The sequence below is a fragment of the Stylophora pistillata genome, chromosome 6 (assembly GCF_964205215.1).
Source record: "Stylophora pistillata chromosome 6, jaStyPist1.2, whole genome shotgun sequence".
Classification (NCBI taxonomy): domain Eukaryota; kingdom Metazoa; phylum Cnidaria; class Anthozoa; order Scleractinia; family Pocilloporidae; genus Stylophora; species Stylophora pistillata.
In genome coordinates this window covers 12,934,726-12,962,255 of record NC_142524.1, presented here as the reverse complement: position 1 = coordinate 12,962,255, position 27,530 = coordinate 12,934,726, and the positions used below count along the sequence as shown (strand labels likewise).

Here is a 27,530-nt window from a genome sequence, read left to right as displayed (position 1 = left end):
TCAGCCGTAATATGGCCAGAATCTTAACCGTTAGCTGTGAATACCATAAACTCATTGAGACCCTTCCAATTATCCCACTAGATATTAAACCCTTCAACTTCTTAAGAGTGACTAGCATCTAATTTCTCCCAACCGTTTCTTTGGTAAATCAAACATGAAATTCACGAGAATGAAGCAAGTGATCATCACCGACTCAAAGAAAACAAATTCTCCTTGTCAGTGACGTTGGAATTATAAAGAGAACAGTATGGAGAAGATACATATTGATCTTAAGGGTTAAATGATGTACAACAAGTAGAGACGTCAGCGTTTTCGAAAAGCTCCGTTTTGTTAATGTCTTAATTTCTGTCTAAACTCAAACGCAAAGCTAGTTTTTTCCCCTGATATAGTTAGTCTTAACACATTGTCATGTTTTTTTTTAAAAAAACTTAGTTTAAAGCATCCCTATGATAAGTTATCCTTAAGCTCCAAAACTGAATATAATATATATCACTTAAAAAACCATAGTTTGGGACGGACGAAACATTAAACCAGCTCGACAGTAAAAGTGCATTTTTATTTCGGTTTATATCATTCAGTCAATATTAGAAAAAACATGATCTTACGGTGCCTTACTGATCCTGACGAGACTTATCAAAAAATATTGTGATAACAGCCGATTTTCGTAGCAGCATTGCTTACCATTGACTACAAAAATCAAGTATCTAATCATGACCTTTTACTGAATGTTCTTTGTAATAAGTCCAGTGCAATGAAGTGAGCAATTACTCTAACAAAGCAATTAAGTAGGTTAGTCCACTGGAAACAACAGCTTTTGAGGTCTTCTTACGGTTATAAATCGAGGCCCTAACATATATATAACGAACAAAGCTCTATATTATACATATTTACCACTTAAGAGAGATCTCAAGATCTTGCTGCCATTTTGTAGATGTAATTACGATGGTTATGTTTTAAAAATAAAGAGAGATCTCAAAACCTTTTGCGGCACTGAGCTGATTATTTACGGGGAAACCAATAAACCTAAACTTAGAGCTTGGTTTTACTAATAATCAAATTGACGAAGACGAAATGAATTTTCAATTATCAGTAAAGAGAAACGATTGAATAATCTGGAATATGTAGCTCAACCTAGGCAAGAATTGCCGTTTTAATAGGTCTTTACACTTTCGACTATTTCCCTTCTCAGGAAAAGGTTCTGGTAAACCTCTGAGTATCACAAATCTCTGACACACCCAACCATTGAGCAGCTTTACATCTATTTTCTTCCATTCCGTCTTTTTGTTTTGTTTTGTGTTTTTTTGGGGGGGAGGGATGGGGGAGTTGTGGGGTGAGAAGATTTCTTAATCACAGCAATACTTGAGACGGGAACATCTTTCACGCTTATATTTTAAAGCTTCAAAATTTATGGCACATCGCTTTCCTCCCTGACATATCAGCTGTTATAAATACCTATGGATCTAAACACAATCATGTCAAATTAGCATACGAGAGCCCTACCAACAAACATTAAGATAAAGGGACAATTTGATCGACCTTTTCACTTTTAAAATGTAATTGTACTATCTATGGAACATCACATGAAAAAATAAAGGTAAAAATTAAAGTGCTCACAGTGTATTTATCTGAAATTTTAACGTTTAGTTCAAATTCAACACCAAAAGTGAAACTGAGGTTCCATGATGTCACAGTTGGCTCATAGCCTTGCTCCAATGGTTTCTTGTATGGGTTGGACGGTTTGCCTTTTCTGAAAAAGGAAATCAATCGACAGAAATTTACGCATCATATCTGGCTCCAAACCAGAACTGCGTTGTAGAGGTATTTGATGACGAGCAGCGGTGATTTGCATTCGTTTTTCCATCAATGTATTCGCCGAAATTATTTTCTCTCTCGATTCCCCCTGGTTTCCCATTAAATTCACATTCTTTGTTTTTGTTACCGTAACCCAATATATGCCAATGTGCACTTACTTTCTGTTTTGTCAGGGCGGTGCCTTTAGAGCAGTCATTTCCTCGGATGTTAACATATTCATACTTCTTACATTCGGTCCATTCACCAAAAATGTTGTGAACTTCCAGCTCGGCGCGTGCGTAGTCCGTATATTGCAGACCATCTGTTGGAAAGTTACAAGTTGCTCTCAGATGTGTAGGATGATCAGCAAGAGACTGCATTTGTAATAAGGATAGTCGGTACCTGTTCCAATCCACTTCCCCCTTTCCGATAGCAATCTCGAGGTTTTTGCCAAACCATCCATTCCTGAAGGTCTTTCTTTCAGCCTAGGAAAACGATTGTATCATTGTCCACACAAAGCCTGCTTCAGTCTGCAAGTCACAATAAACAGAAAACGGTTCATTATTTGAATCAAAGAGGTCGCACTTTCCTGGTATCGATGCACCGTACTTTGCAATGTCCACACAACTCTTCGGTTTAACCCTCTCACACCGCTGACCAGTATACGTGTTAGAACAGTAGCAGCTGAATCTGGTGCTTTGAGTGTTGAAAATTTCCTGACATACCCCTCCGTTGAGACAAGGATTGGTGCGGCAGCATCTGTTGATGCGACGATGGTTCTCAGGGATGTATCGGTCTCCACCCTGCAGCAGTATTTAAAGATTCATCAACTCACTTTCTTGCTGCTGATGCATTTTTCTTTTCAAATGAAAAATGCATCTACAGAAACAAAAAAGCTCATTGTTTTGGGTAGGTAGGTATGCCTGAGCAACCTACGACAAATCCAGTGAAGGAAGAACGATTAAATGAATGAAATCAGAGCTGTCACTTAAACAATCAACTCGTGGGAGAAGAAGCACATCAGCAAAAATTTCCATCTCACCTTTGCCATGTAGCTTCTCACCAAATTGTAATAATTTCCTCCTTGCCTCCATTTCATTGCCGCTGGCTCCTTGTCTTTGTTAGCACCGTTAAGTTCACAGTTATTTTTTTTTGGACTGTGGGAAATGATTCATGGACACACACAGGCAGTCATCTTTGCACTTCAAATGACACTGGGTGGCAATGCGGAGAGTCAATCTTTGAGGCACGTGACCTTCTAGAATTTGGTTAAAGACGACATCTTCGTCGATAACAAACTTGAAGTTTTGACAATTTGCTGCTTTCTGCGCCACAATGGAGAAGGTGAGATTGAATACAAATAGTATGACTTGAAGATATTGCACGATTCCCATGGCAATACTACAAATAATACAAAAAATGAAAAAACATGATTATTTCATCTGACAAACATGGGGTAATCTAAAATGAAGTGAAGAGATATTTTGGCCTCTTGCCTGAGAGCGACCTCCATCGATGAAATTTCGTGAGATCAAGCATTGTTCATTAGTAGAAAATGCATTGATGTACATTTCTGATTAACCATGAGATTTTTTTTCCTGAAAGCCTCAAAATTCTTTAAGCGAACGTTTAAAATACAATAACTATAAAGGGTGTATTGGTCCCTCTGTGAAATTGAATAAAATATCGCATTCTGACTGGTTTACGAAGTGAGGTATTTAGCGTGAAATTGCAAGTTGAAAACGACGCTAAGTAGTATTGTTTTGCATCTCATGTCTCGCAATTAGGATAAAAACGAACAATTTAATTGCTGATTTCCTTTTTTTTTTTTATTCAACTCAATTATGTGATTCAAGGAAAACCATTACTTGACTCATGAATTCCGCGTCAAACTGCACTTCAAAACCGATATCGCACTCATCACTTCGCGATTCGTGCGATATCGGTTTTCGCGTGCAATTTAACGCGAAAGAAATTGCTCCAAAGAGGAATGCTCTTCAAAATTTTTGACGATGAAAAATTGCGGTAAAATACTTGTAAATGAGAACAATTTTAAAAAGGCTGAAAAGAGAAGATAAGCTTAAGGGGCATTTAATACAGAAGTAACAATAGGTACTGATTAAAATGTTTCAAAAGAATGAATAACTAAAAAAACTAAACGAAAAGTTTTGCACGTATGCAATCCACTCGCGCGTTCTTTCTCATTTCTTAAGATCGCTTCTACCGTGTGTGGTAGTGATGTGTTTGCCAATTGCCGAATTCTTGTTTTCAGCAACGCGTTGAAAAAGGCATCAGGCCGTGTAACCGACAATCTGCATCGCACAGATTTTATGAAAAAAGATAAACACTGAACGCATTCATGATTCACACTTGATGGCTTGGCTTATTTAGGCCTAAGGTCTTGTCCTAGTTTTCTTCTTACAAAAACTGGTAGGGCCAATTCTATGGCTAAGATCACGTAAATCCTTGCAGACAGCACTGGCAGAGGTGTGATCATTGAAAGAAAGACTAATTCGGACTAAGTTGCACGTATCGGTATTACTTTCCGCTAGACTCGTAGAAGAATCCCATGTACGAGTAGATCTAGTAAAACTGGAAATAGTCGATTCTACAAGACTGACTGGGTAATGCTGGCGAATACAAATAGATCTTTAATTTGTCATATTCTACATTAAAAGCATCAATTGTGTAGGATAGCGCCTGAGCGCAATCTAACATTGTCTTTAGAAGAGAGGCTTTGCACTGTTTATCAGTATGGCTGTAGAAATGTCAAAATTAGCTCAGTTTACATAGTTAATAAGGTCTCCTGCTAGTATCTAAGTATTCGGAAAATATCCAGCATACCATCTCAGTTACGAGACTTCAACGTGCAGTGAATTGAATTGAATTGATTGGAAAAGCTCTTTTTTATCGATATTTACGTGACGATAGTCATCCGATTCTCCACTCTTTGCGAAAGGCAAGGAAACTAAATGTCATTTCCGTGCTGTGCGAGCCTGATGCTTTGAAATGATTGCTTTACTCTCAGTGAATTTAAACTTTTCTCGCAGAGATACGGAATTTCCTCCTCGTTGAAGAGCAAAAAGAAAAACCAACAAAACAGAGCGATAGCAGAAAACACATGTTGAAAGTAAAGAGAACTTTTAACGTCACAAACTCGATCTACTCACCATCAATGGATAAAAGATCCCCTTTCAGCATTGCACTTGATGACTTTCTATCCTGGATGAAGTCAACTCTTAGATGTATTTGGAATATATTTTTCACACTTTATGAATAATCTTTCTTTGAAAGGAGGTCGCAGCTTTTAGTATTGTTTAGTTTATATAAATATTGATGAAAGCTATAACAAAAATCTTTTAAAGTTCCTGTCCAGCGATGAATCAGAGTTTTTCAAGTTTTTTTTAAAACCTAGATTAATTGTTCCAACTTATTGCTTGTTTCTTTTGCAGCTTTAAGGAAAGTCAAAAAGTTCCGTCTCTAGGGGGTGGTTAATAGTAACCAATCAAAATAGTGCGTATGTTGTCCATTACACAAAAAGTATTACCGATGTGGAGGTAAATATCCATTACTTTCAGAGACACGAAGTTGAAGTCTGCTCCTACTCTGCTGAACTGTTCTTCCCTGAAAACACATTCTCATTTAGCCTGAAACTATAAATTGATTATATTCTCTCGCCTTAGCTTAGGTTGTCTAGAAAGAAGCTAATAAAGATGGCTTCACGGAGAATAAAATAGCTTTTCAGTTTGCTGAGCCTATAAACTCTGTTTACAAAATCGCAAATAAGCACGCAAAATCCAAAGAAATTGAGTGATAAAGTTATGATTTTCCTTACCTGCGCAACAGTTTCTGATTTGGAAAACGTCACCTGAATCACGATTGCGGCCTCAAACCGACCTAAATAATCGGCTTCAAATCGCCACAAATTATACTACTACTACCAGATTATAACAGAACCTCACTTTGATCAAACCACGAAGGCGAAAGCCACGAGATCGTTGTGATACGAAAGATTTAATGAGCTCAGAACACTAGCTCAGCACGTGCATTGTCAAATTTTTTACATCTCCAAACGGGAGACACGTCGGCAATTATTAAAATAAGAGTTTCTATTTGGGATTTAACAATGCGCACATATGTCAGGCTGAGGCTAAGGCCTGGCGTAGTTAGACACGATTAACTCATTTAGCCACTCACCAAACTCTTACGAAAAATATAACTGCGTTTGGTCCCTTAATCAGTGCAACTCTATAAAATAGCGATTCTTTGACGTGCTGAGGCGTAGGTACTTTTCAGTTCCATCGGAATCAGTAAAATAGAGACGCTATGAGTAACTTTTTGTTATAATTTTTCAAGAAAAATAAAGCGAAAAACTCATAAATGATATTGACAGTTAGGGTAAAGACTTTCACCTTCTCTTCATAAATCGTGTGGAAAATATGCAATAATAATTTTCTTTAATTACCACTGGAGTAGTGATCACATAAAAAACAATTTAAAATATAATTGCTTCAGTAAAAAAATGCTCGAATATGATTGGTTCTTTTCAGCTCCTATTTTAGGCTTAATCAGAGCCTATTTCAAGTCTAAATTGTCCAATTTCACCTGTCCTACAACAAACACTTGTAATTGGGCACGCAAAAGCGAACAGATCTACCCTACTGAACTTTTAAAGTTGTGTTAAATCTCATTCAGAAGAGTACATAATTACAGTTAGCTGTTAAAACTCGCCTCACAACTGAAACGTTTTTTCGTGCGTTTCGTGTGCCTCCAGAGAAGGATTGAGTTTTTTACTGATAAGTATCCTTGGAAGGAGCAGGTGAAAAAAACTGAGTTCTTGTCAAATTGACTTTCCGTCTATTTTGATATTTTGTGGGTATACAAGTTGAAAAAAAATTGGATCTTAAGTCATTTTATTTCATTTTGGGAAAGTCTTCTTGTGGAAAAATTTCCAAGCTGAAAAACGTGTTATGAAGGATGTCTGATGTTATCACGATAAAACCCAACTGTCAAAACGAACTGTTAATTTACTGCGTTTTTACCAACCAATTTACAAAGGAGACGGTTTCTTGTAGAAATTACTGACAGAAAGTGGCTAATTTTACGAAGTCCCGCGTGCTTTGAGCGAGACTGAGGTTGATTCAGCTCCCGAGGTAATTTAACACAGTGTCAGACGGTTTTCCCTGAGATAAGAAATTTTCGCACCCTGCGTTTTTACGAAATCTCTTTTAAGACAAAAAGTGAGATTAATTTTCAGCATAGGAATTATTCCTTACATTATGCAAATTAAGTGATCGCGTACTTTCCTCGGTTACCTGAAGCTTTGCTCACGGCAAGAAAATCAAAGAGAAAATTTGACTTTGCCTTTACACGTAGACAGTTACATTAACATTAATATCTTTGTTTTTAGATTAATAAATCTACAGGTGTATACTTATAGTTTTATGGCTGATAAAATAGGAATAATCTCAGCTTACCTCTTATCTCTCCTGTCCTCTGTCTTCTTCTGAGGCGGGGCGGAAAGCCGTGTTTAAATAGCTAAGGTAAAAACTTTTGTAGTAGTGATCACAGACAAAACAATTTGCATCATACGATAAAACAATAAATGAGAAATAATGTAAATTGGCCATCGTAAAGAGTTTATAAAGGTGACTTTTTAAAGCGGTAGCCTTTCATCAGAGCGAATGGAAAATGCTCGAAACGTCAAATCAACCTCGCGCTACGCGCTTGGCCAATTTCAAGTCGCTCATCCAACTCCGTGAATTGTTGGACACGAAGCACGTTTACAGTTACTAATGAGAGGCACTGGAGCATAAAGACAAAGCACAGGAGTCGCCAATACCCTGCTGAGCTTTTCGAATTATTTCATTTAGAGGATTAATTGGATACTTACAGACAGGTGTCAAATTTCGTTGAATTTCAATTAAAGGGATAAAATTGACCACTTTGAGACTATTTATCGTTCACAGGTATTTAAAAGATTCAATTCCAAATAGTTGCTTTTTATGTTGACAATTTTATCGGTGAACTCTTATTTTGATTTAGCTATGCAAATTTTAAATGAATGTAAGTCTTTTTTTTTGTCATGAGGTAGGATTTGGATTTTATTAAATTTGTTTGTTCATTAATAAAATTGACCATAGTTTCGTATGCTTGCAAAGAGGATTTGAGTTTGCTATAGTTAGTTAGCCCAGAAAGAAGCAGGTGAGGAATTTTAAAACATGCCGTATAAGACAGTCGTTTTGGCTCCAGCTGTTTATTTGTGGTTTTTTCTCTAGCTATGTGTGTTCAATTTCGAAGTATCTCGCGCAAACTGTACCCAGTCCCCTTTACCTCTTGTGGCTGTCAAGTATGAAGCATATGCAAAGCATAGGAGTGGGATTCAAAATGCAAATTTAGAGGCGTTAGCACGGCCTTAGAGTCTCAGGAGAGCATGCCTAACTTTCAAACTAATAAGTATCATCGTGATGTTTGGAGTTTATTTCACGTCAAAGAATGAATGGGATATTAAAGAGGTTTAGATCCACTTTGTTTCTGAGTAAGTGTGACTGCAAACCACTAGAAATCACGTGACAAGATTTTAGCGGTCACGTTCGTCGTTTGCTGTCCACGTTTGAGCTTCAGGCAAGGCAGTTTAAGGTAGATCAACTCCTTCGGCGCTTTTCTTCTTCCTGTCCAAAAGTTCTCACGTATGTCTTTTAAATACATGTGAGATGAAGTATTTTTAATCAAAATGTCATTCGCTCCGACGAAGGGCTAACGCTCGAAACGTCAGCTTTTGTAATCATTACGGTGGCCAATTTACCATTTCAACTTTGTTGATATATCCAAATTATTTCGTTACTCCCACCGACGCAGCCCCAAACAGTTTCTTTCGAAACTATCAGCCTTTATTGTGAAAATAGCCAATGTTCATTGCGGCAATGCTTACTATTGAATCAAGGAACTAGTCATGACATTTAAGAACTTTCATTGAAAGTCCAGCGTAAAAGCAAGCAATGATTCTACCAATGCACTTAAATACATTAGTCCACTAGAAACTAAGGCTGCTGAGGTCTTCTTGCGGTTATAAATCGAGTCCCTAACGCATCATGAAAGCAAACAAAGCTTTATTCTATAAATATTTACCACTTAAGAGCGACTTATTTTCAAGACCGCGTGAAAGGTGGCAGATCGACAGAAAAAATGACTATTCTCATATTTTTCCCAGAGATACCTTATAGTGAACTTGCTTCTTTATCCTAGAAAATTCACGAGAATTGAAACGAGCGTCGGTAGCCGTAAAATGGCGGAAATCAGTGCCCTGAGTAGAGGCAAAGGAACTTTGCTCATGGGAAGCGCAAAAGAAAGCAAGCTCGTATCAGTTCAACAAATCTGTCTAGGAGGGATTGAGGCATGGCTTAAGTCTAAAACGGAACCATTTCATTTAATTTTGAGCTCACGGGACGCTTTTAAAAATCACCAATATTTCAAAATCCAAATATTGCATTTCGTAGCAAATTTTCAATTATCATTTTTCCCATGCGGTATACTCAGAATCGGTTCAGGCTAAGCTCGTGATAAGTGGAAATGATGTTGTTTTCGAGGATATAAAAATTAGCTTGGGGTTTTTCATTTCCGCATGGAAAAACCAGGCTGAACTTTGTGAAAATCGCAACATCGTCATTTACGACATGACATAATCTAATTAGGCTCCCCGTGGTTAAATCCGGAATTCCAAGCACATTTTAGAAGTTAGCACCGTTTTTGATAAGGAAATCAATACAGTAAGCAAACCTTGCATAGCTAACCACGGCAGATTGGTTTTTATCTCTGCTATCGTTTCAAGTTCTCATCCAGTTCCAGTGGCGAAATTGAGATAGATAGATAGATAGTTTATTAATAACCGATTTGCAACCAAAAGTTGAATTATACGATTATTTACAAATTTTAAAAATTGATAACTACGTTAAATAGACTAAATGTATTAAAACAGCAATAAAGACACTAAATATATGTTCATCATCATCTTTATATGCCTTATTTTAACAATTAAAAAATATTTAATTACAGCGATAACAGTTAGTAGGCGAGGAGACCCAAGAAGCCACCAGGCTTGTGTGAGAGCCACCTCACTTGCAATAATAAATTAAGTAAAGAAAAAGTGCTGCGAATGTGCAGCTTGGCCAATTCAGTGATTATTTAAGGAAAAACTCTTGCAATTTCGTTTTAAAGCTGAGAAAGTTTACGAAGGAGTGACTGAAATAGGGAGAGAGTTCCAAATTGTAGGACCTTGGTAGAGAATTGTAAATTGCTTGTACGGCACAGATGCGTTCGATAATTACTGGCTGCTCTGGTACCATAGTTGTGAATTTAGCTATTCCTTACAAAAAGACCGTTTGGTTAAATTTCTTCTGTCTGGGTTTAAAAATTATATAGTTGGTTTTCTTTATATTAACTGAAAGCTTGTTACATTTTAGCCAAACGTTAATGTTTTGGAGTTCATCATTAAGTATGGATTCTAAGCAATTTAGATTTGAGTGAGAATAAAACATACTGGTGTCATCAGCGAAAAGTAGAGGGGCTGATAATTCAGAGGCATTAGGAAGGTCATTAATGTATAGAATAAACAATAGTGGGCCTAAAATTGAACTTTGAGGGACACCACACTTGATGGTTTGCATCGGAGAGCAAGCTTGATTGAATTGGACAAATTGCTGGCGGAAAGAAAAGTAGCTTTTAAACCACTTCAGAGCCACGTCACGGATACCATAGTGCTCCAATTTGGCAAAAAAGATTTGGTGGTCGAGAGTGTCGAATGCTTTGGAAAGATCTAGGAAAACACCCACCGTTGTTTGGTGTTGTTCGATTGCAGATACAATTTTCTTTACCAAATGAATTAGCGCGTACGATGTTGAGTGATTGTTCCGAAATCCGAACTGACAGCGGTAAAGTATATCGTGTTTTTCGGCAAATTCTACTAAGCGATTGTATATGACTTTTTCGAAAAATTTGGAAAAATTAGAAAACAAAGAATGAGGTCTGTAGTTTACAAAAAAGCTAGAATCCTCTGCCTTGAAGATGGGAATGATTTTAGCGATTTTAAGTTTGTCCGGGAAAATGCCTTTTACTAAAGATTTATTAATGATATCTGCCAAAGGAGCAGAATTAGGTGAAATGAATATTTAATGACATGCATTGGGATACTGTCAGAGCCAGAAGCTTTCTTTGAAGCGAACATGCTACAAATACTCTCCAGTTCACTAGTTGTGGTGGGCTTTAAGTTAATGGAGGGATGTTTGTTGTAACCGAGATAAGAACGAAAAGAAGGGTTGACACTGGGTATAGATCTAGCTAGGTTGGGACCAATGTTTGTAAAGTATTTGCAGAATCTGTCAGCGATCTCCATTGGATCCGTTAATGTTCTGCCTTCAGATTTAAATGATGTGGTAAGAGATGACTTACTTTTACGCTTGTTGATAACCTCGTTTAACCGTTTACAAGTTGTTTTGAGGTCATTTCTGGCATTCTCAAATTTGGAGTCATAGTATTTTTTTTGGCAATGCGAATGAGATGGGTGAGTTTGTTTTTGTAAGCTTTATACTTCGTTTCAGAAGATGTGGAGGGCGATGTGACGAGTTTTTTGTAGGGTCTGTTCTTCTTGTTAACTGATTTCAGAAGTCCAGGGCTAAGCGATGGGGAAAAGAACGTGTTCACCTGTTTACCATTGAGAACCTGTAAGGGAAAACAGGCGTTGTAGACGCTGGAGGAGTATTCTTCAATAAAATCATTATAGGCTCCATTGGGATCTTCCATGTTACGAAATAAGGACCATTTTACGTTTGAAAGGTTCTCGTTGAATTTTTGCAAATATCGTTATTGAATGTGCTTATCATAATTTTCCTTTCTGTGCTGCGCGTTAGGATTGCGTCGTTAATAAATGCAAAAACAGGTAAGTGGTCAGATAAATCATTTAGTATAATGCCACTAAAAACATTATGTGTAAGGTTGTTGTTGAATATGTTGTCAATTAGTGTCGCAGAATATGAGGTGAGGCACGTTGGATTGGAGATGAGAGGAAGAAAGGCGTGTGAAAATAAGCTGTCAGTAAATCCTGTGTTGAAGCATGATGATTGAATTGGAGAAGGTCTACGTTAAAGTCTCCCATCACATAACAATGTTTTTTGTCTTTAGAAATTAGTGAGAGAATATTGCTGAATTTGTCGATAAACATAGCAGTGTTTTGATTTGGTGGTCTGTACACGCAACCGACAATAATGTTTTTACTGTGGGGAACGATAATTTCCAAGAACAGTGATTCAATTACATCTGGATCTGAAAATTTGCATTCTTCGAGAATTTGAATTCAAGGCCGTTTTGTAAATAAATTCCAATGCCACCGCCTGTTTTCGATTTACGATGGTTGGATACAAAATTGTATCCTGTGATGTTTACAAGCTCTGCAGTGCAATCAGTTAGCCAAGTTTCTGAAACACCAATCACAGAGAACGGCGTATTAAGATTTCTCAGCAATAAATTAAGTTGATCGAAATTTCTCATTAAGCCTCGACTGTTTAAATGTAAAATAGAAAAGTTTGTTTTGTCGCCAAAAGAAGCCACTCGATTTTTCAGATCTGCCTCAACCATGTAGTCACTATTGGGCAGGCGAGTGATAAAGTTAGAGTCGGGATTCAGATGACTAGAAAGCGGATGAAATAATTCGGGCCTTTCGACAGGATTAAATTATAACGTTTCAAGACGGTCGGCATCGTAACTCAGGGGACCATGAGAAAATTCATAGATCGCTAAATTAAAGGAAATATCATCCAAGTGATTAAAAGGGAGGAGAGATTGAAGGGGTGTCTCGTCAGCCATCATAGAAGTAGCAAATTAAATTACAAATAAGGTTACTCAAGGTTCAAAGTTCAGATTACTTAGCTTAAAGGTAGGTTCTCTTGCCGAGCAAATCTTTCAAGGTCGTCGAGGGTTTTGAGCTTGATAGGGCGAGAGTCTTCGGTTTGCCGTAAATAGATGGTGAAGTTCTTGCACTAACAAAACCTGAAGCCATTACGAGTTTGAAATTTCTTCGTATCCGCGGGGAGTTGTTGTACTTGCGGAGTTAGATGATCAAAACGCTTTACGTTCTCTAGTGTGCAATCGGCAGGTAAGCCAATCGAAGAAGCTGTAACCTTGCATGCATCTTTCCGTACATTCATGACCTTCTCTTTAGCAATCCTTCTTGTGAACTTGCAAACGACTTGACTCGGTCCAGGAGTGACGTTTCTGGTGGGAATACGATAAGCGATATCGATAGCCTGAATCAAAATTTCAACTCCCGCAGCTTGAAAGAGGCTAAGACATAATGAAGTTGTGTCGGAGGCTGACCCACTCGCTTTTATTTCAGGGAGATCGACGATCTTAACGTTGTGCTGATAGCTGTAGCGTTGGATAAGCCCGATGGATTTCCCAATTTCTTCCACTCGTTTAGATAGGACATTCAGACGTGACCAGAGTTGTTGTAAACTTTTGTCTGCTTCCAGGCGAAGGTCATCGTAAATTGCAGGGTGTTCAGTGTCTCTTCCTGAGATATCGCCGGTCGACTTGCTTCGCCGCCATTGCTGGAGACATTAGCATCGTTGACGCTTGGTTTGAGCGAGTTTTGAAAGTCTTCAAAAGTTTTCTTTAGGGAAGCAATTTCGGATTTGAGGCTGTCATTTTCTTTTTTAAGCGAATTAAAAGACGGATTAGGCATAGTTAGAGGGAAAAACTCCAGTGACACGGAGCGATTAAATATTCGTCCGCACACCTCGCGAGCTTGCAATGTTCTAAAAAAACGGCTATTTAAAACCATTCAAGCCTTAAGGGCATTGAAGGTAATAAAACTATTACGAAACCTGTTCGTCTTAAAAACTGGCCTTAAGTTCCGATTATTTCTTAGATTAAAGGTACATGTGTTGCGAGCAGGAAGAAGTTCATGGAGCTTGTTCTGTTCATCCTGTAAAACATTCTTAAATAGTTTATCAACTAGTTTCTGGAGGCGATCTGAAAGTTTAGTCAGGCCTGATTCAACCAAGACCTCATTATATGAGCAAAGAGGAAAAATAATGCGCATAGCCCGCTTTTGTACCTCTTCAAGTTCGTTGGAGAGGTACACGGGGAGGCCGTCGTTAAAGACAGGACAAGCGTACTCTGTAATCGTACGAATACAAGTACAGAAAAACTGGACTAACTCACGGGTACCAAGACCAGAGCGTTTAAGCTGAGATAAGCTATACAAGCGTTTAAGCTGAGATAAGCTATACAAGATCGGAGGGCTTCTGTTTTTCTTTGCGTATTCGAACACATATAAGTTTTAAGAAAGTTCCACGGTTAACTTGAGCTTCACTGTGGACTTGAAAGAGGACAATTCAGTCATTTATAACAGCAGGTCTAATGTTCTTTACCGAAGACGTTGAAGACAGAAAGCAATCTGTGTAGATGTGACACAGTCACTCAAGCATTTGTTACGCAAGGCTGAAATTATTTCAATCTTGTTCCCATCTTGTAATTTTACGGCCACGAATATCCATGAATAGTGTTTTTTAACAACTTGTTTTTTCTTTTATAACCGCAGGTCAAATGTTCTTTGCCGAAGACGTTGAAGACGGGAAGCAATCTGAGACTACTATGAATTCAACATACTCAAGCGTTTGTCGCGCAAGGTCGAAATACCTTCAATCACAATTGATTGTTTCCTTCTTGCGGTTTTTTTCCGCCATGAGAAATCACTTTCAATTATCAGTAAAGAGAAACGGTTGAATGACCTGGACAGTGTAGCTACGCTGAGGCAAGGATGCCTTTTTATGATGTATTTACACTTCTGACTATTTCACTTTTCAGGAGAGGTTTTGGTAAACCTGTGAGTGTCACAAATCTCCTGAAACACTCGTCACACATCGAGCAGCTTCACATCTATTTTCCTTTTTTTTTAGAGGGGGGGGGGAAGGTGGGTTAAGTAGGTTGTTTGTAATTACAACAATACTTGAGACGAGAACATCTTTCACGTTGCATTTTAAAACTTAAAACTTCATGGCACAGGCCCCCTGATATCGACTATCATATATATCTTTGGATCTGAGCAACATCATTTCAACTTAATTAGCACATGATCGCCCTTCCAACTAACATTACGAAAACGGGACAATTTGATAGACCTTTTCACTTTTTAAGTACTATCTGTTGATAGGCTTAGCCACAAGTTGCTCGGCAACTTTTCGGCAACTTTTGAGATTTTCGGCAACTTTTTAGAATTTTGGCAACTTTTAGAATTTTCGGCAACTTTGGGGTTTTTGAGGTTCTTTGAAGCCACTTTCTTCACGTTCTGAGCCACATTGGTCAGTTTTCGATAGACATTTATTCAATTTATTCTAAAATACAATAATTAGGGCCCTCCCACATGGGTTGATTTTTGTCATGCCTTATCACGAGGTCAGCGGGATCACGTTGCACGTTTTTCAAGATGACGGACAAGTACAGTGACTATTTGTTGATCAATTTATTTACTAGGATATCCTTTCCACTTGACAAATAATTTATCTTTCGATCTCTTTAGTACTTTCTCTACGCGGAAATACGTAGATGCATCCACGTGCAATTTTTGTAAATCTCACGAATAAAAACTTCCTTGTAATGGCGTTTCGTCTAATTCGCGCATTTTATAGGTTGTCACTTTCCCAGAGGCGACTTTACGAATTTCAAACACTTCTTCTGTCCAACCTTGTAATTAACTCTTTTTAAACGTACGAAATTTCTTATTGAGACGCACTTTATCACCGACTTTAAATATGGGTTTCTTTCGTTTCTTTGTCTCCACTCCGTAAGGCGCATCCCACACTTGGATTTTATTAGTTTCATTCACTTTAGCGGGAGCGGTGTGTATGCCACGATGAAAGGTGTGGGTATACTGATTCAACAGTTTTGGAAGGACATCGATATATTTCAACGTATTGGCCGCGGTAAAATAGCGATACGGCTTTGATTTTAAGGTACGGATAAATCGTTCTGTGATACTCGCTTTGGCATCTCCGTGCGTGGAAAAATGGTGAATGACTTGCGATGTTAACCATTCTTGAAACGTCTTGTTGTAGAATTCTTTCCCTGCATCCGTTTGTAATTTTTCTCCCCTGTCTTACTATTTTGGCAAACGCTTCTGTCACTTCTTTTCCAGTTTTCTTTTTAATGGGAACCGCCCACGCATATTTAAAAATGCATCTACCACGATCAAAATGTATCGGTGGCCTTTATTTTCTTTAGCAATCGTCTGTACTTCGATCAAATCTGCCACTCATTGTTCGTCTATATCAATGACTACGACTGGTACAAACTCTCCTCGGCGACGACGCGGTTTGTGTAGAGTGTAGGCTAAACTTTTCTCCAATTCCGATCTAGCTTGCGAGATGGGTATTTTATTCGCTTTGGCATAAGGAATGATTCGGGGGATTTAAGAGATTCTTGCTGGACGCAGGTACGACAGAGAGGAAAGGTGAGTTTAGAAGAGGGTCCGATTTTTTGACGATAGAGGAGAACGGGGTTAAAGAGATGCGTAGGCGGAAGAATATCTATTTTCATCAACCCATAGTATGCGTTGGGATCTTGATTTTCTGGTTCTAAGTAGATGGTAGGATGTCCGACGGGGTATTCTCCACATTTATTGACCCATGGGTACTCGGAAGTCACGTCTATATATCGGATCTGCTCTCTTTGGGTGGGGTCCACGCGGTGGTAGAGAGTCCTCACTCCAGTCCTTCCGCCAGAGAAAGCATCACGCGGATTAATGACTGTGGTCAGGGTTAGGGACTGGACGAATTCTCCAATGCCTTTTCGAGATTCTTGAGTCTTTCCCATTGGCACTGCCTCATTTCTACCACCGTATATCCTATCTGACGTAACTTGGATATTTTCTGGGTGGTCTGTCGTCGGCATGCTTCTACGATTAGTCCCGAAGTAGAAAATGGGATCTGATTTCTTTGTGGGTAACAGTCTCGGCAACCATGAAAGAGACAGCTGTGAAATTCGTAGATAGTACGGGATTGGGCATCGTATCCATCCACGCGATGCACAATGGGACCCTGGGGGATACTGTATTCACCTCCATGTCGCGCATGTTGGAGTCTAGTACCCAGATCTCGCTCGGTGCAGAGTAACCATTCTAAGGCCACGTGGGAATGATTGGGTCTAGCGCCTTCCCAACCGCAATCGGGTTCTATGGCCATGGAATCTGGTATCATAACGCATTTTCGCCAATACCTATTACAGGCTTGTGCAATCGTCACGCACTTCTCCATGGGATCAAACTGGGCAATGGCTTTAAGCTCTTTTAAACAATGCATGAAATTTCAGCCTTTAAAAGATAACTTATACAATTATCCAGTTAGCTTACATGAACATCATACCCAGTTCATCTGATATGATTAAAAAAGGTAGTGTTAAACTTCTCTGTAGCATATGTAAATATAAGTCCCCCAATTATACATTACTTCCAGTTTTCGAGCGTACACCCAATTTTTGGTAAAAATTTATATTTTTCATTCCCAAGCTGAAAATCCTTCGTTTCCCAGCGATTTTAGGCTAATTTAAATGTTCTATACAGAGGATAGTAGTACGTCAGTAAAGTAATTAATTTGAATTCTACCAGTCAGCCAACAAATGGCATGGCCGATATATAACCACCACAGTTGCAAACTGTTCTGAATTCTCCCAACCAACCTCGTTTAGATGAGGCTATATAAACACGGAAAATTTGCTCTATTACTTAAGCTTAAATAATATGCTTTACGTGTAAGAGTAAGTTTAATAGCTGCAACACACATTTTATTTTCAAACCAGTTTGGGCGGTATCACGGCTACCTATATTCTTTATTTTCCGCCAATCTCAGATAGTCCTTTAAGAAAGATTACAAGAGAAAAAAGTGTGTACATTCATATAGCTAGATGTCGCACTTTGAGCCAGGCCGGACAAAAAAGATAAACAAAATAGGAACTGCCGACTGCTTGTTGCACAAAACTAATGGACGAATTTTAATATTTATCTGTTGTAGCGAAGTTAACTTTAACCTAAGGCTAAGAATTTATTTCTCAAAGTACGCATTACGCTAAGTTACTTGCAAGACTTCAGAGATTTTCGTCCAAAAGAAAATTAAGCTGCATGACAACTAACCTCGAGGTTCTGCTTCGACCAGCGTAATTTCCTCCTTCACCGGGAACTTGCAAGCTTGACATGACTACAAGTACAACAGCCGAGAAAATTTAATGTGATGACATCACATCATCTTCGAAGTACGGCAATTTTAATCTCAAATCCACCCGTATTTCTGCGTTTTCTCCAGGACGTCAAAGTAAGTGATCCTGCTTTGTCGACGTGACCTTTCATCAGGGAGGGACGGTGTATCCATAGCAACGGCTAACGACAGCTGAAAAATCACTTCCGCCGAACGTCCGTGACACCCAAAGTCATCGATGCTTAAGGTCCCTAATCTCCCAGTACGGCCCTCGCGCTTGGTTAATAAGATATATATATATATATTTTTTTGAGTTTTGAAAAGGGTTTATTCTTAACAAACCACCTATTGGCATTACAATGGTTCTTAACAAACCGCCATTGGCATTACAATGCACTGAGACTGCAATCCGACAATCTACCGACCCACTACCGCTACCGACAGACGACATTATGGACTTGCTAAACATTTGCCTAACGTCTACTTACTTTCAGTACAACGGTAAACACTACAAACAGTTACACGGCACTGCCATGGGGTCTCCAGTTTCTGTTGTTATAGCAGAAATTGTGATGCAGAACATCGAGGAACGCGCCCTTTCGACTTGCCGACAAACGATACCGTTTTGGTTACGTTACGTTGACGACACCTTCACCGCCGTTCGACACGACGAAATTGACGCATTCCACCGCCACCTTAACGAACAAAACACTGACATACAGTTCACCAGAGAAGTCGAAGAAAATGGCAAACTTCCTTTTCTAGACTGCCTGGTAAGCCACAACGACAACTCAATACGGACGACAGTTTACAAAGAAACCGACACGCACCGACAGATTACTAGACGAGTCATCCTACAACCCTACATCACACAAAGCCACAACTATCAGAACTCTAACACGACGCGCACAACTAGTATGCGACTCGACAGACAGATTATCCGACGAGAACAAATACCTTCACCGTGTTTTTACGAAGAACAACTACAACAAAGACTTCATCCGACAAAACACTCACCGACCCACTACCACTACCGAAACAAACGACACCGCAACCCCTTTGACTACAGCAACCATACCGTACATAAAAGGCATGTCTGAAAACATCTCGCGCATCTTACTACCCTTCAATATCCGCGTCGCCCACAAACCCATCACCACACTACGTCAGTTACTAACCAACGTTAAAGACAAAGACGAACCGAGGAACAGACAGGGAACGATATATAAGATCAATTGTTCCGACTGCCAAGCCTCCTACATCGGTGAGACTGGCAGAAACCTCACAACAAGACTGACTGAACACAGACGGGCGACGAGAAAAGGTGATGTCAGCAATGACATTGCTGAACACCATCGACTTACCAACCATAACATTGACTGGGACTCTGCGCAATGCCTAACCTACAGCACTGACTATTTTCAACGACTGACTCTGGAAAGCTGGTTACTAACTTAGAACAGACTCCCCTAAACAGATGTCAACAACTACCCGCTCCATACAAACGACTCATTCACGACATAAACATCACAAACGACCGAAAAAGAACGACCTAACTTTACCGACAGATCGAAACAGACCAATCACGACCGACTTACGTCACTTGAGTCTTACAGCCAATAACATCACGGCAAAACCAACCGATCATTTCACACGAACTGGAATAAGAACATTCTACTGACAACAATCACTCACTTGACTCTGATGATGACTTCCGCACAGGTTGTCGAAACGTCAGTCACTACCACCGACAACAGTCCTTCTCAGGAATACATTCACCCGGACGATCAGACTACACCTTCACATGTTACCCCCGGGTTCAAACCATTTACTTCAAACCACCTAAGTTACAAAAAATAAAAGTGCTAACGCACGTGGGCTTGGCCCCATCTAATTATTAATAAACTGTTCAAAGTTCCAAAGTTCCAGAGTTCTTAAATATATACGAGTATTAAATATTACTAATATTAATGTAAGGTTATAAATAATTCCAAAATAGTTAGGTCTAATATTAATATAAGCTTAATCTATAATATTGGTATGGCTAGGGCTAATGTAGACTAATATCAATGTAATGCTAGCATTGTTTAATACTAATTCTAAGTTGTAAATAATTCCAAGTTAATTTAATCTAATGTGAACTAAAGCTTAAGGTAATCTATTTACAAAAGTATTCTATAGGAGTCCCCATCAACTGTACAGATTAATGGGGACTCCCAATCGTTTCTAAAGTAAGATGACGAGAGTCGGAAGTAGTCGCACGCAATTCTGTTTTTGGTCTCGCTGAGGGCATAGCGAATTATACCCTCAGGGGGGTCATTCCCATTGTCGAAGGTAGATTTATTTCGAAATTTCCAGATGCTGTACAGAATTGTCTTAAATAGAAAGCGAGCAGTATGATTCTGTTTTGGGTTAGCTGGGGTTCAACGAAAAAAGAAACCATAGGTACAGGATGGGAAAAAGCTAGTTGCAGGGATAGAGGAGATAACAGGGGAAAAGTGGGACCATACAGATTTCACACAGGGGCAATTAAGAAAACAGTGATCTATAGTTTCTTTACGGTAACAGAAGGTGCACTTATCTGAGTTGATATATCCCCAATTCTTAAGAGAATCGCGGACCTTATTTTTTGCCAGAAAGTCCTTTTGGAACAAACAAGTCACTGTGATATGTAAATCACCCTTTTCCCCAAGAGCAATCACACTGAAGAAATAAAAATGAATAGAGAAAATTTGAGGAAAAGATAAAATTTTAAACCCTGGTGTTCTCTGTGAACAGAAAACAGCTCTTTTGTTAGCATGTATTAAAATCGAAGATTTAAGTATTTCAGGGAAGTTTTTTTTTTTACAGAGTTCAATTGTCGTTTTATTCCCATAGTGAAAAGAAAAGCCTGTTAAGACAGACAGTCCTATTTTATAGACTCAATAATTAAATCAAATTTTAGAATAAATTATAGGATGAAAGAACTAAACAGCTGTAGAAGGTTCTTTCCTTTATAGAGGCAATTTAGGAATTGTTTGACCTCTTTGTTTGCTTTTCATGATATGTCCTCTACCCCATGTCCCTCGTGATGCACAGCTGCTCACTCTTACCCTTCATGCAATCCCCTTAACCCATTTATGATGAAGCCCTTGCCCTTTACTCCTTTCCTGTGCCCTTTTCATGTGCCTCTCCTCTGAATTCTACACACTTTTCTCCCTTCATATCAGTTGGTTCTGACAAGGAGAATCTGATTAATGATCAGGAGCTTCTGAAATTGGTGATCATTCCCTTAATTCTCATGACCATTGTATTTGATTCAAGGGTGTACCGTAAAGAGAAATTAGAAGCCACTCACTCTCAAGGGATAAAGGATTAAAATGCGATATGTGATAATATTAATGTGACCTCTCTTTTCACCGCCATTTTTTCATGTTTGCTAGTTGTGCTTTGCTGTTTCTACATGAAAGTACCTGTTCTGCTTTTGCCAAGCATGTAAGATTTTGTTCACTTTTCCTCTCCAATAGTAGACATTAATTGCTGGGAAAAGGCTGTCAAAACTATTCCTTGTGAGTCATGCAAGAGCACCTTCAAATGCACCATGGTGTGAGCTGAAATGAAGCTAAAGCAGCAAGGTTCATGCTATTTTACATGAGATGTGAAGGACAAGCTGATGTTTGCCATTTCATGTAAACGTGGTGCTAAATCTCATCAATATCAAAGTATGCTTAAAAAAAAAGTAATTTGGATATATCAACAAAGTTGAAATGGTAAATTGGCCACCGTAATGATTACAAAAGCTGACGTTTCGAGCATTAGCCCTTCGTCGGAGCGTTTAGCCCTTCGTCGGAGCGACTAGAGGAATTGTGGGTTGTGTGTGCTTATAAAGGCAGAAAATGGAGCTACGTTATTGGTGGGTGCATGGCAACGAGAAAAACATGAATAAATTAGTGGAATGAAAAGCGTTCATTGATCCCTGTGGGATTTAGACTGCCGGTTTGAAAGATGAGCTTTTGTTCAAGATTTTACGGCTTTCCGTGCCACCTAAGTGCAAGGAAAGACCGCAGATTGTCATATGTTGCTTAGAATGATTAGGTAAATTAAAATGTCTAGCGACTGGTTTCGATGTGTCCTTGTCATTCCTTTCCACGTCTCGAAGGTGTTCTCGGAATCAGTCACCTAGTCTTCTGCCTGTTTCGCCGATGTATATCTTTTTGCAATAAGTGCAAGTTATGCAATAGATTACATTAGCGGAGGTGCACGTGAAGTGATCGGTGATCTTAATGGATCGTTTAGGTCCCGATATTTTATCAGTGTTGTGAATGAAAGGACACGTTTTGCATCGTGCACGAGCGCATTTAAAAGTGCCTGGTTGGTCATTAGTCTGAAAAGAACTTCTGACCAAAAAATTGCCTAAGTTTTTGTCGCGTTTAAATGAAATGAGCGGAGGCTGTGAAAAGATAGTGCTTGTCTCTGGATCGTTTTGAAGTAATTTGAAGTTTTTAAGAATGATGGATTTAACTGAATGGTTGTGAGGGTGAAACGTGAGAGTGAATGGAATGCGGTCGGAATCTTCCTTATGTGACGTTTGTAGTGCTGAATGTCGATCAATAAGTTGAGCGCGGTGGTAACCCGCTTGAACGACGGAAACAGGGTAACCACGTTTATCGAAGAACTGGCACATTGACTCTGATTTGTGGTGAAAATCAGAGTCATTACTACATAAACGACGAAGTCTTAGAAACTGAGAAAAAGGAATGGAATTCTTAACGTGAGATGGGTGAGAAGACGAATATAACAAGTAATTATGTAGGTTTGTAATACACACGAGTGCATAAACCGTTACCTTCAATTGAAACTTTGACGTCTAAAAAGGATAAAGAATTGTGAAATTTGGGAAATTTGACATTTTGGGAAATTTGACATTGTGACTTGGGAAATTTACTCCCACCGACGCAGCCCCAAACAGTTTCTTTCGAAACTATCAGCCTTTAAAAACACAGCATGATATTCCTGCTCTCTTTGCACGTTCCTTTCAAAATTTTCAACTTGAACCCACCTGGCACTCTTATTGGAGAGTTCTACAAAGTTTTCTCTAAAAAGAAACACTGTTGTGAAGATTTAGACTGGTATCAAAAATCTAAGGTAAAATCTAAGATGGTCAGTTTTTGAAAGCCTAATGTAACAGCGAAGGTATACAGGTTACCCAATGCAAAAGATTGTTGCTTGCAGGGCTCAACACTAACTTTTCAACTTACTAGCCAAGTGGCTAGTGACATCTTAGATGTTTTTAGATGTTATGACGATTTCAGTCTGTTTACTAGGCAAACTGGCTAGTGGAAGTTGAAAACCAGTAGCCAAAACTGAATTTCTACTAGTCTGTGGCTAGTGGGCTGCCATTAGTGTCGAGCCCTGCCCTTGTGGTGACTAGGCTCTGCTGAGGCACAGCCCCGTTTTATACTGTTCCTTCTTCTTGGTGTATGTAAACTGGATTGGACCCTATGTGAAATCTTTTCAATCACAATTTGAACAGTACTTGTAAATTTTGTACTCGGTAAGCACTTCAATGCATGATTTGTGTTTCTCCCAGATTCAGAGTCAGGATGTCACTAGAAGTCGTAGAAGCAAGGTAACTTAATTTAACCTAATTAGCCCCTCAACTCCCAAGATCTCATTTTATTTTATTTTAATAATTCTCCTCACTGTCTGCCATAGAATTCTTATGATGTTAGTTTGGAGAATTAGGTAGTGGATCAACTCGTACTCCCCTAATTTATATTTTCTTTATTCTCATCACTTGTCTGTTTGATATTGTGTTGATATTGTAAGGAGAAATTCTGTCTTGGTCACTCAACATGTTTAAAGGGTTATATGTATAAAGCTGTGCAAGGAGAGCGATTTTTAATAACTTTTTTAAAAATGCTTCTTCCTAATAAAAAAAAATTGGAAAAAAGTATCAAATTATGGGAAATCTCGTCATAGTCATGTCTAGACATTGTGCTTTGAAGAAAATTTGTGTTCCATATTTATTTCTGTTGCATTTCTTAATTTTTTTATTTATGTGTATGTTGTTAACTATCTAAATGTACATGGAAATTTCAAATGGTACTGCTTCCAATCTCCCTGACAATAGATGGTGCATTTTATATTATGTGTTACTTAATTTATTTCAGTAAATGGTTTGAACCCGGGGGTAACATGTGAAGGTGTAGTCTGATCGTCCGGGTGAGTGTAGTCCTGAGAAGGACTGTTGTCGGTGGCAGTGACTGACGTTTCGACAACCTGTGCGGAAGTCATCATCAGAGTCAAGTGAGTGATTGTTGTCAGTAGAATGTTCTTATTCCGGTTCGTGTGAAATGATCGGTTGGTTTTGCCGTGATGTTATTGGCTGTAAGACTCAAGTGACGTAAGTCGTTCGTGATTGGTCTGTTTCGGTCTGTCGGTAAAGCTAGGTTGTTCTTTTTCGGTCGTTTGTGATGTTTATGTCGTGAATGAGTCGTTTGTATGGGGCGGGTAGTTGTTGACATCTGTTTAGGGGAGTCTGTTCTAAGTTAGTAAACCAGCTTTGACAACCAACGGTACTATCGACTGAGGTGCTCGGTACCACAGCCACCGAAACTCTACGGTTTGCCGAAACTACACAAACCTGGTTTCCCGATGCGACCTATTGTTTCTTTCTGTGGCTCTCCCACATACCAACTATCCAAGTACCTGACGACAATACTACAACCGCTAACCGACAAATCCAGACATAAACTACAATCCACTGAAGACTTCATTAACGCTACCAAGACTGTTCAGATACCTGACGACTACAAACTAGTGTCATTTGATGTGAAATCACTGTTCACAAGTATTCCACTTCAATTAGCATTACAATGCACTGAGACTGCAATCCGAAAATCTACCGAACCACTACCGCTACCGACAGACGACATCATGGACTTGCTAAACATTTGCCTAACGTCTACTTACTTTCAGTACAACGGTAAACACTACAAACAGTTACACGGCACTGCCATGGGGTCTCCAGTTTCTGTTGTTATAGCAGAAATTGTGATGCAGAACATCGAGGAACGCGCCCTTTCGACTTGCCGACAAACGATACCGCTTTGGTTACGTTACGTTGACGACACATTCACCGCCGTTCGACACGACGAAATTGACGCATTCCACAACCACCTTAACGAACAAAACACTGACATACAGTTTACCAGAGAAGTCGAAGAAAATGGCAAACTTCCTTTTCTAGACTGCCTGGTAAGCCACAACGACAACTCATTACGAACGACAGTTTACAGGAAACCGACACACACCGACAGATTACTAGACGAGTCATCCTACAACCCTACATCACACAAAGCCACAACTATCAGAACTCTAACACGACGCGCACAACTAGTATGTGACTCGACAGACAGCTTATCCGACGAGAACAAATACCTTCACCGTGTTTTTACGAAGAACAACTACAACAACGACTTCATCCGACGAAACACTCACCGACCCACTACCACTACCGAAACAAACGACACCGCAACCCCTACGACTACAGCAAACATACCGTACATAAAAGGTATGTCTGAAAACATCTCGCGCATCTTACTACCCTTCAATATCCGCGTCGCCCACAAACCCATCACCACACTACGTCAGTTACTAACCAACGTTAAAGACAAAGACGAACCGAGGAACAGACAGGGAACGATTTATAAGATCAATTGTTCCGACTGCCAAGCCTCCTACATCGGTGAGACTGGCAGAAACCTCACAACAAGACTGACTGAACACAGACGGGCGACGAGGAAAGGTGATGTCAGCAATCACATTGCTGAACACCATCGACTTACCAACCACAACATTGACTGGGACTCTGCGCAATGCCTAACCTACAGCACTGACTATTTTCAACGACTGACTCTGGAAAGCTGGTTTACTAACTTAGAACAGACTCCCCTAAACAGATGTCAACAACTACCCGCCCCATACAAACGACTCATTCACGACATAAACATCACAAACGACCGAAAAAGAACAACCTAGCTTTACCGACAGACCGAAACAGACCAATCACGAACGACTTACGTCACTTGAGTCTTACAGCCAATAACATCACGGCAAAACCAACCGATCATTTCACACGAACTGGAATAAGAACATTCTACTGACAACAATCACTCACTTGACTCTGATGATGACTTCCGCACAGGTTGTCGAAACGTCAGTCACTGCCACCGACAACAGTCCTTCTCAGGACTACACTCACCCGGACGATCAGACTACACCTTCACTTAATTTATTTCATTTGCTTTTTTCCATTTCATTGCATCAGACTTCATGCATTGGAAAAAAGTTTCATCTTAGAAAATGGAGAAACATCTTCAGTTGTTCAAGATATAAAACTGAAAGTTGATTCTTATAAAGAAAGGCTTGAGGTTTGTATTAGATTTTTGGATGAATGAGTGAATGTCGCCAACAACAGAAAATAACACAAAGATTTATTTACCTCTTTTTAGCTCTTTAACCCCCAAGATCTGATTGTGAATTCTCCCCTCTAGCTGCTACACATTTCCTTGTAAATTAGTGACAAGAATTTGGTGTGAGATCAAAGTACTTAGCGACTTCTTCCTGATGAGTTTGAGTATTCTCATTACCTGTTTGCTGGATAATGTATGGATATTATCGGGGAATTTAATTAATGGTTATAAAGTTATCTTTACATCCAAATTTAGTTTAAAATAAAAGATTTTTTTTTTCTCACCATGTAGAGTGTTGAGCACCGTAGCTGGTTAGGCCTGTTTAAAGAAATGTCAAGGTAAAAACAAGAATAAACTCTGTCTTTACTAAACGCTTCAATTTGTGGCGAGAAGAGAGAATGAGCTGATAATACTAATGATTGATTTTTCTCATTCTCAGTGGCACTTCCAAGAGACCATCATCTGAGAAACACAGTTTACGAAGAAGGACTTCCACTGAACTGAATTCTGTGCGGGAGAAATTTAAAAAAATGTCGTAAGTGGAAATCCGGTGTTGCATGATAACCTGGATCAATTCTGCGTTATTTTGATCGGTTCTTACTTATATATTGCAGGGTTCTTGTGCTCCTTGAAAATCCTTGAAAGTCCTTGAATTTTATTTTCTATTTTCAAGGACTTGAAAACCCTTGAATTTAGACTCACGTCCTTGAAAATTTCTCAAAATTCCTTGAAAATAAGTGCAGATGAATCAAAGTCGAAGTTTTCTTTTGTTTACGGCATTGAAAGTGTAAGTGTCTAGCACAAATCGCGAAAACAAGTCTTCCTTTTAAATCCTGCATTGGATTGTGATGTTTGACATGTGATTTATATATATTTTGTACCTGATTGGTGCATTGAAAATAACCTTGGTTACCTAGCACATGATCACTCTGATGTGCAGACTTGAAGTCACGCTTGTTGGACTTTTATCTGTTACTTTTAACAATAAAATTAATAGCAATGTTTTTTATTGCTATTAGCTCTTATTTGATGCAAAAGGTCCTTGAAT

General features: G+C 39.0%; 1 pseudogene across 1 annotated transcript; it reads right to left on the bottom strand.

Annotated features, from left to right (window-relative positions):
- Positions 1-376: 376 nt before the first annotated feature.
- On the bottom strand, positions 377-7,383 carry LOC148728319 (uncharacterized; annotated as a pseudogene). The gene is made up of 3 exons (XR_015989104.1): positions 7,269-7,383; positions 2,834-3,192; positions 377-2,594 (listed from the first exon to the last, which is right to left on the bottom strand). The product of XR_015989104.1 is annotated as an uncharacterized LOC148728319 (transcript).
- Positions 7,384-27,530: the final 20,147 nt, after the last annotated feature.